General features: G+C 28.1%; 1 pseudogene; it reads right to left on the bottom strand.

The window, feature by feature from the left end:
* Window positions 1-768: 768 nt before the first annotated feature.
* On the bottom strand, window positions 769-3762 carry LOC120157777 (annotated as a pseudogene).
* Window positions 3763-10560: the final 6798 nt, after the last annotated feature.

A 10560-nucleotide genomic window follows, 5' to 3' on the forward strand; every position in this document is an offset into this window, starting at 1 on the left:
TATAGTACCGAATGATTTTTAATTTTAACAATTCTTTCTAATCTTATATATATATACTTTTATATGTATAAATAAGATTTATAATATTATCTAATATATTAAATATTATCTAAAGTTATATAATATATTTGTTACTTTCTGAAAAAGAAATTGAGGAGAAAAGACTATAAAAGAATAAAAAATTAATGATAAAAAAAAAACTTACGAAAAGTGATAATAGAAGAACAGCGAATTTATCATCAAAAGAGAAATTAAAGTTATGCATGTACTCTAAAGTGATCAAGGAACACATGATTTACATTTGAGAGAAAAATACTCTTAAATCAAAAATTAGAGAAACAAAATAACATACATTAAATCATAAAACAATTAAATTATTCAATTAAGGTTAAATATCAAAATAAACGTAATTTTTAACTAATTATTCAAGTCTTTCAATTTTAAACTCAATTCAAATTTAAAATTTAAACTAATTATTTAAACTTCTAAAAGTTAAACTCAAAATTCAAATTGATTTAAATGATTCTTAACTTGAATAAACTTATATTTAAAAATATTTTTTTTCAAACCGAATCAAATTTTATTCACTCTTACAAAATAATATATATAATCAATTTAACAAATATTGTGAATTGTCATATAAGGTTTTGGTTTAAAAATAAAATAAAATACTAACCGGTTGATATTATGTCATATTTTCTTAAGTTTTATTTATTGATTTCATACATCTTTTAATTAGTTTATTGGAATTATTATATTGGCAAAATGTCCACAAAAAATAGTGCAAAATTCTTAATCATCTGGTCCTATATAATGTACCTTACAACTTTATACTTTGAACAAGGACTGCAACGAGATGATAATGTATTTGTCACGGTTTCGGATTCCGCGATCGTCATAAAAAGAAAATAGATGACGAAACATCACCTGGTCTAACATCCTAGTCAACCTACAGTGGTAACTGGTATATTACCTTACATTCTTAATCAATTGACGTGTTGAGTGAATCATAGCCAATACCTTGAGAAAATGCAGCTCCCCATCTTTAAACTCGCAGAAATAAGTAGGACCCAAAATAGCATCAAGAAGAACCGACCTCTTATCTTGCTGGAAAGTAGGGCAGAAAACTAGAGGAGTTGATATCACCTTGCGGCAAGTTGAAAGAAAGAAAAACGTTGACACTCCCATTTTTGATATACGTCCAGTGCAATCGGTTGCCAGAGGAAGCCATGTATGTTATTCTTATCATCCCAGCCGTAACATGTACAGAACTGGAAGCTTGTGAGGCAGCATTTAGCTTGTGCATTACGTCTTTTGAAGGAAACTCAGAGGCAAATGCAGGAGCAGGAAAGCTACCCAACATTTTACTAGCTTGTTTAATAAATGGATACTTGGTACCTATACCACAAATAAGGCACCAAAAGTGAGCTCAAACAAATACAAATGTTCAGTAAACAATGGCATTAAGAGCTAGGCAGTTCCAAACATCTTACCGAGTTCGACTTGTGTGGCTTCCAGCTCTTGCTTTTTAGAGGATGCTTCACTATTGCTGTGTTCTTCAATATGTTTACTTGAATTAAACCCATGTTCAGTTCCTTCATTTGTGTGCTGTTATCAAGAAATAATTTAATTAGAAACAGCACAAATTTTCTGCATCTACTACAACAAGAGACAGGAGAGAACTATATGCAATTTGGATATGGGGTTCTTGGCCAGAAACAGGAATCTCACTTCCCATAATTTGATCATAATCAAAGGCTAACAACTGGTCATCAGCATCATCAAATGAAAGATATTAACCAATCTCAAAAAGCTTTCAGTCTGGGTCAATAGGGTTTGAAAGATCATTAGTTTCCAGGGGATGTTGATCAATGGTTGGAAGATAATCACTAGCATCCTGGTACTGGTCTTCAATCACATAGTCCGTGGAAAGGATGTTTTCAATTGGTTCATGCACATATTCATCCTTGACTCGTTTTACATTTGTAACTGTCGCATTAGGCTCTTCTTTAAACTCAATCGAGGGTTCAGCACAGTTACTTGATTCACCATAATAGAAATTGGAAGGGAGCAAGGCATTCTCAGACATCTTGTCTGATGGCTTTTGATTTTCTTCACTAAACTCCCTTGAATGATCCATATGGTTGCTTGATTCTTCTCCATGGTAGACACCAATGTCAAGATTCTGTTAACAAAGCAACAGTAATTACGATCATTCATCTAGCTGTAAACCAACTCATCCATAGCATGAGTGTCTCACCCTATATTCACTAAAGCTATAGTGTCTCAAAGATTTCATAAGAACAAGCTGGGTAAGTAAGTTTTTCTTTTCAACAAGAAACAACAAGCCCAGACAATCAAATAGCTTGCCTAGGAACATTTACCAACTTATCTTTATATCGTTCAGTATCCTATAAACTTTCACTAGTTACAGTCATTTCAAATATATTGCAAAGCATCATCCAAAAACGTTCATTCAAATTTCAAAACATAACAACATAAAATATAGCAAAAGCCAAGTTTCTGAGCACAAGACAAGCCAAAAACATAACACACCTGATCAACATCATTTCCTTCAACAAAAGCCTCATCATTGGCAGCCTCTTCGTAGACTGCTACATCATGTTGACCAGGCACAATAACTGCCTCATCATCATCCCATTCTTCTTCGATAAAGGGTGCCCCATACTGCTCCCCATTCTTTGGCCCAGACCCGCTCTTCTGAAACACCCTACACAAAACAAAAGCATCCTTCCAGCCCCAACAGCCCAATGTTAATTACCAAACAAACATCAAATCTTAAATCGCCAAAACACTACAACAAAGACAATAATCTTTACCCGTTGAATATCTTTCACCAATGCCTCATCAGTAAGGCGATATTCATGCATTACCCAGTTAGTCCGTTCACCTCGTGGGGCACGACCGTTATGGTAAACAAGTGTTTTCTTCATGCCAACCACTCTTTCCCTAAAGCGAATTGCACGGTCTTTTCCAGTTGTCTTCCAGTAGCCTCTCTCAGTTGCCCTATTGGTCTTCGACCCATTTCCATGTTTCTTGTCCAGTTCACTGAAAAAGTACCACTCCAAATCCCTATTCTTCAGCTTTGACTTATCTATTAAGAAGAAAATATTGATTTAACTTAATAAACTTGCTCAAAAATCTAGTTTTATATAAAGGAAAAACTTAAATATGTAACAGATAAAGGCGCGTACAACGTAAAATTTAACCGGAAATTAGGAAGTTAAATGCCATAATTAAGCAATTAAAAAATCAATTTTAAAACTTAAAACAAAATGCCCTAAAAGAAAGATATTGCTCTAACCGAGTATCTTCACAACAATAAAAAATTTGAATTTCCCCTAAACCCAATGAATCACAATACAATTAACCAAAAACAAAAAACCTTAATTTCAGAACTTAAAATTCCGGCCAATACAAAAAAAAATCGAATATTATAACCAAACAAACAATTGGCCAAACCAACCAAACGAGAATCAAACCGGAAGGGGGAAAATAAATTACCAGGGAGATCCCAAGGTTCGGATCTGTAAATATCGATAACAGATATCAAATCAAAAGAAGGCTTCATCAAGATTTTCCGTTTTAGGTAGTAACGAACGAGTTCCTCGTCGGTGGGGTGGAACCGGAACCCGGGAGCTAGCGAGGATGCTTTATCACGACCCATCTACTCAGAATGAATAGAACAAACGAAGTTCAGGGCTTTTAAGGAATTGGGAAGCTTTACAAAGTTCAGATATTTCAAAGCAGCTGGAATTTAAAACTAGTTTATTAAATTTTCAATTTTTATAAATGTATTCACTCTAAAATTAATTTATGTTTAATTTAAATTTTATGTCCAATCTGAATTTATTTATTCTTAAAAGATAATTAAAATATTTATTATAAACATTATTATTTTTATTTAAAAATTCATTCATCAAGTTCGAGTCAAAATAAAACAAAAATATATATCTAATTAAAACTCATATCTAATATACAATTCAAATATAATATCTTTAACCTAAATAGTTACATGTAATTGTTAACCCAACCCTCAACACCCTACAAATTCACTTTGCAACCAATACCACAAAACGGCAAAATCATTACCTATCCTTAGATTACAGCAGAGTTAATTTAGAAAACTCTGATAACATGATAAGACTATAATCTATTAAAAAATTTGAAACACAACCTAAAAATATGAAGAAAAAAAATCTACAAACCTACACAAAAATTGAGAAGAACTAACAAAAAATTAAAATAAATAGAACAAATTTAAAAGAAATATCAAACTTTTATTAAGATTTTTCAGTGATGACGAATATATTCGACCGTGAATTTGTATGGTGAGCAATTTCAGGACGACGAATAGACAAAGATTCTCTGAGATCACATGGATCAAATGTCGGTGAACAACTTTCCAAAAATCAAAAATATTATATTTTAATTAATTAATATATAATGAACATAAATTTATAAATATCATACATAATATCAAAATTAGATATATATATATATATATATATATAAATCAAAAAAAATTATGCATACTAAATCAAAGAATTACAATTTACAAATACTAAATCAACATATATTCAAATCACTAAATCAAATCTATAGTTCATAACATTAATTAATAAATACATTTCAAAAATTAAGATAATATATTTGAATCAATCAAAGGATTAAAATATATAAATACTTTTAAATAATTAATAAAAATATTAACATTATAAATCATAACCTATTTCTCAGTGAATTATGTCATTTTTGTCGCAACCATATTTCTTATATATATTCATAATATTTTCAACTTTCAACTTATTTTTCTTATCACGGGAATGTCTAAGCTCTCATCAGCTTAAACTCCGGTAACCATTTAGGCGAAATCTAAAATGTTAATAGTATCCATAATATTTACCGATTATAACTCATTTTCTTATCTTATAGAACATTTTAGTGCAACATGTATGTCAATCTGACTGATAACTTTTTCGGTTTTTTATTTATAACATTTTTGTGTTTCACTTTTAACCTATTACCTTTTTAGCGGTCGCGTCATTTATTAACCTTATTTTAGGCGTCTTATATTAGAACTTCTCGTTATAGACAACTTATTTTGTATGAGGCATCTCCAGCCAGTTCAGAATACATTATAGGGCCGTCATTCTTACCTCATCCGACTAGGGAAGCATGAGAAGAAACTCAAGTTAAGATAGAGAGACTGCACCAGGATATATGTCAACTCATATCGGATATCTAACGAATAAGAAAATAAAAACTTTATTGGCATGTGGTTGCAGACAACGATGGAGAATAATTAATAGTATCAAATTAAAAGTAATTTGTACAAATTAACTAAATTATTTATTTATTTATTTTAAAATAAAAGATTTTCACTTTTAATTATTAAAAATGTCAATGTTGGAAAGCCACTATATAAATATATATAATTATCATTTACAAAATATACCTTAATAATATTAAAAAAATAATATAAAAATAATATATATATATATATATATATATAAATATAAAATATTTGTAAAATAATCTAGATATTTGTAATACTTGATATTACATCTAGAATTATCTATAAAATATTCTCAACATTTATAAGATTAATAGCTAAAACGTTAACATGTATCAACAATCCGATAAACACTTAAATCTATAAATATGAGATGAAATTTATCATTATTACTAGAGTAGTGTAAAGTGTAAAAAATGTGTTAGAGCAAGAGAACTTATAGGTAGAGAAGAAAAATAATAATAAAATAAGTGTGTTATATTGCAATTGTATTATGTATTAATAAAAGTGTTACATTCACTTGTAATTATAAATTTTATGATTAAATCTTAATTTGTTTTAAGTTATTAGTTCACTTGTGTTAATTTTAATATATGATCAGTTCTACCCAGTGGCGGATCTATTAATGATCTAGGGTGAGTACGTGCACACCTTGAAATTCCAATTTTCTTCGGATAATTATATGTTTTAATAGTTTCATCCACCCCAAAATTTTAATTGTGTCCACCATCTATCAAAATTTTATGTGATTAATATATATGCATGCTCATTTTAAAAAATATTTTTGGATCTACCACTATTTCAAATAATATAATTTTAAAATATGGTAAATTTTACAAACTACGGAATGTCTACTGTGTTGTGCACTTATAAAAGTGGAAAAGTTCAAATAATTTAATATGTTACAAGTTTTGGTATACAATCACTGACAATCTACAAATTTTTTTAAGGTTAGCATACATATATTAATAAAGAAAACTTTAAATTTTAAAGAAGAAAATTTGAATCTCAGTAAATTTTAGGGTGGGCAAATGAATATGTATCCACCTCTATATATAGTTTATGTGTTACACTAATTATTTAATGTTATTAAAATAAATTTATTTAAATAATAATTTATATTACTATGGGATCATTTAAATATATATTTTAAATAAGATAATTACAAATTATTTATTTTAAATATTAAATTTATGTTCAAACTTCTCAAGTGGTCTCAACTATTAAAGATATTATTAATTTGTTTAGAAGTTAAGTTAGAGTAGTTACATTTGTGGGTGCACATATTGTCATGATTAAAAATGATTTTAAATAGATGTTACATTATAATAATCGTATACTAATAGAATTTTTTTTAATATAATATGCTTATTTGATAATTTTTAACATTTGATTACATGTTTGATAAATGTTAGAAATGTTAGTGTGCCTTTAAAATTTCAATATTTGGATAACTATTTTGATATATTGATACAAAAATTTATAAGCATTAAATTTTTTAATATTCAATTATGTAATTTCAAAGGGAGTAGGGTTACTGGGGCCTAAAAGGCCCTGACTCGTGTCACACTTTTAATTTTACCTAGTTGGTGTAAAAAAATGTATAGCCATTATTTTTGTCTATAATAAGGGGTAAATTCTTTATTCTTCTAACATAAAAAATTGTTACATAATTATCAATTCCACAACAAGATTAAATTTCTTTTATTACTATTGTTCAAGATTTGTTGAAGTAGTCTAAATCCAATCAAGTGCCAGTTTTTAAAGATAACAAAACGGGGATGAATTTTTCTTAAAATTGCATGCTCATCAATATCGAAAGAGATATTACAAGGAGCTTTAGTATAACATCATTCGTTGATGTATTTCGAAATTTTGAGGAGCAACGTGTTTTTTGACACGTTTTAAACTCGTACATTCTTTTATTATTTATTTTAATTTTATTTCTAATTTTTTACTTGTCATTTCATAGAAATGACATAACTATATATTTTTTTGATGTTGTCATTTATATATTTTTTAAAATGAATAAATAATAAAGATAAAATATATATAAAATTTAAAGTCGTTAAAAATATTCGACCTATATTAAAATTATATCCTGACTCAGCCTCTGCATACTTTGGTAAGAGTTAAATTTTTCGATGTAGCAATATAAAATTTGATATTTAATTACAAATGTTGGTTTATAAGAACAAAAATTTCATACTAATTTATCAATTTTTAATTATTGAAAGAACTCATCAAATGCTTTAATAGTGATAATGAATATCAAATTTTTTAAAATTTTGAGTTCGAATAATAATATTTATGTATTATTAATAAATTATAAATTCTAAATATATATTATCTTGTAACCACGTTATATTATTAAAAAATTATTGAAATATCATACTTCGTATAAATAGTAAACCATTTTCTTGGTTACTACAACTTCGTTTATGTCTCTATTTTGGTAACAAGAATGATGAGTGGGGTAGGCTTAAAGGATATTGACGAAACCACATTCGTCAACTTTTTGAGATGGCTAAGAAAGGTATGAAATTATTATTTTATCTCTGTACACGTGTCATTTTCTTTTTTATATTTATTTTATTTGACGTGAACTTCAAGAACTTTAATTTTTCATATAAACCCTTCATAGTTTCCTCCCTCCACATTCCTTTCTTTGTCTTTCTACCTCACCTTGGCATGATAAAGTTGCCGTTAACATGAAAGCACGTGGAAGGGCCTAAAGTCACGAGGAAGGTTCTAGATTTGTGCTTTTAGAACAGATGTACATGATATGTCGTTTGATTGTAAATTTATTCCTTTATTTTATAAACATTAAGAAAATAATTTTTATTTAAAAAAACAATATCTTTATTTTAGTTTAAATTGTTTTTACTTTACAATTACTGAAATATTAATATTGTTAATAATTTATTGCACATTAATTTTCAATAATTATTTTTATTAATTATTGGTATATAAATCGTTTAAAGGACTGATTTTAAGTGAAATGATTAAACCTTTTGAAGTTCATTACTAACCTATATATTATTGGTTATGGCCTATGGGTGTTATTAGGTAACATAATTGCATCTGTCAAAATTTTGGATATTAGGGCCACAAGTTGTGATTAATAACGGGTGTGCCCTTTGTGAATTAAGACGTCATATCTTGAACACCTGTCCATTAGTCCTTTTTAGTATATTTTTCTTTAATTCATACTATATTTTATCATATATGTTTTAAAATTATTTTATATAAACTATAACTACAATAGTAATATTATACATATATATATATATATATATATATATATATATATATTAGACTTAGATTTATATTTGATATCTAAATTTGTTATTTTTCTAATTTAACATTTTTTATTTTTTTTAAATTTAAGTTTGAGTCGAATCATGTCGAGTTATTTGTAAAGGATAAAATCAGGGAATTTAAGGTGAAAAATCAACGAGATAATACTACAATGATCCATTTATATATTTAGAGATAATTATAATAAGAATTCTCTATATATCATCATTATTATTTAACCATATCCTTATTTTATGTAATGATGATATATATGTGTCTATGTAAATCGAATCAAATACAAATTTTAACCTAAAACTCAAATATAATTTCAGGTTGAGTCTTGAATAGAGTCAACTACATGAGAAAAGTTTTAATTTTCGATTCGTTCACATAGACTAAAAACATGACCATGACCATCTCTAAACACCTTTCTTAATAAGTTATTGGGGAGGGGTGATGTTAGAGGTATTCAATCGGTTTGTTTGGTTAGTCAATCGAACTGAGGTATTCAAAATTTATTAATCAATTTTTTATTTAATCGTTAATTAAATAAAAAAATTCAAAAATAATATTTAATATTTTCAATTAATCAATTATAAAACCATTAATCAGTTAATTATATAAATAATTTATATGCTCTCAATAAATTTCTCAGTTAATCAATTAATTATATAAATAATTAATCAGTCAATTAATAAAAAAAAGACTTCGACTGATCAATTAATTCAGTAAAAACCGAAGTTTGAACATATCTCTAGAGGGAGTAAATATCCTCCAATTAGAATTTGGTTTCTGAATAGGGCCAGCCCTCCCAAGCCTTGGACATAGCGAAACAGGCTTACAGGCCTGTCTCCAGATCCTACCTGAACCGAGCCATAAAAAAGTCTCCTGTCAATTTTAATTAATTTTTGGGTAAACTATACTAGAGACCACCCAACTATATCACCTTTTCATTTCGACCACCATTTTTGAATTATTATCAATCAGACCTTCTAATTATTTAAATTCATTAAATCATACCACTAGCCATTAACATTTAACGCAAGTGATATGTGTGTCGCAGCCGTCTTTCGGTTGGGCCCGAAATTGGGTTTCGACTTTGAAAATTTAACCCTCTAGACCCGGCCTAAACGTTAGGCCCAAACCTAAGCAGTCACATGTCCCATTCAGAGATTCCTTTTATATTTAAAACAACGTTTATGAACACATATTTTAGAAAACCATATAAAACACATATTTATCAAAATACCTCAAAAAACCGTATAAAACATTTACGGAACAAAATATTGGTAATACAAATATATCCAAAATGATAACAAAATACATGTCACCAAATACAACTGAAAACACATAAAGATATACGGTCATACAAAAGTAAAAGTAGTTGATATCCTATGATGTCAAATCTGCTAGATTACTGTCTATTGCTATATGAAAAAGGGTAAAATATACAGAATGAGCTAAAAAGCCCAGTGTGCTCCATACAGTGTATAAAAACACACTAATAAAATATTTCAATATAATCGATTTATGCAACATGTTTTGGAAACATGAACACTACCCCCATCCTTTCACAATCTATTTATGTAGGTTCCCAAGAACCATACACCCAACCCACACAACCAGTAAGGCCTTGAGCACAAAGCCGAGGAACTTGCAGATATACTTCCTTCAACAATACCCCCCAATGACAGAAATGAACATGAATGTATTCGAATGAAAACAATGATTAATTCTTTAAAACATGAAAATGTTTCATGCTTGGAAATCATATACAAAAATACAGAAATCAGAAATCAAATCAGTAATATACGGTAATTCAGATGTCGGATAATCAGTATTCAGAAATTGGTATAAAATACTGTAACCATAAATCATATCAGAAATATGCAGTAAATCAGTATTCAGATATATATTTTAAAATAGTAATGTAACACATTCAG

The sequence above is a fragment of the Hibiscus syriacus genome, unplaced genomic scaffold, assembly GCF_006381635.1.
Source record: "Hibiscus syriacus cultivar Baekdansim isolate YM2019G1 unplaced genomic scaffold, ASM638163v2 tig00111276_pilon, whole genome shotgun sequence".
NCBI lineage: Eukaryota > Viridiplantae > Streptophyta > Magnoliopsida > Malvales > Malvaceae > Hibiscus > Hibiscus syriacus.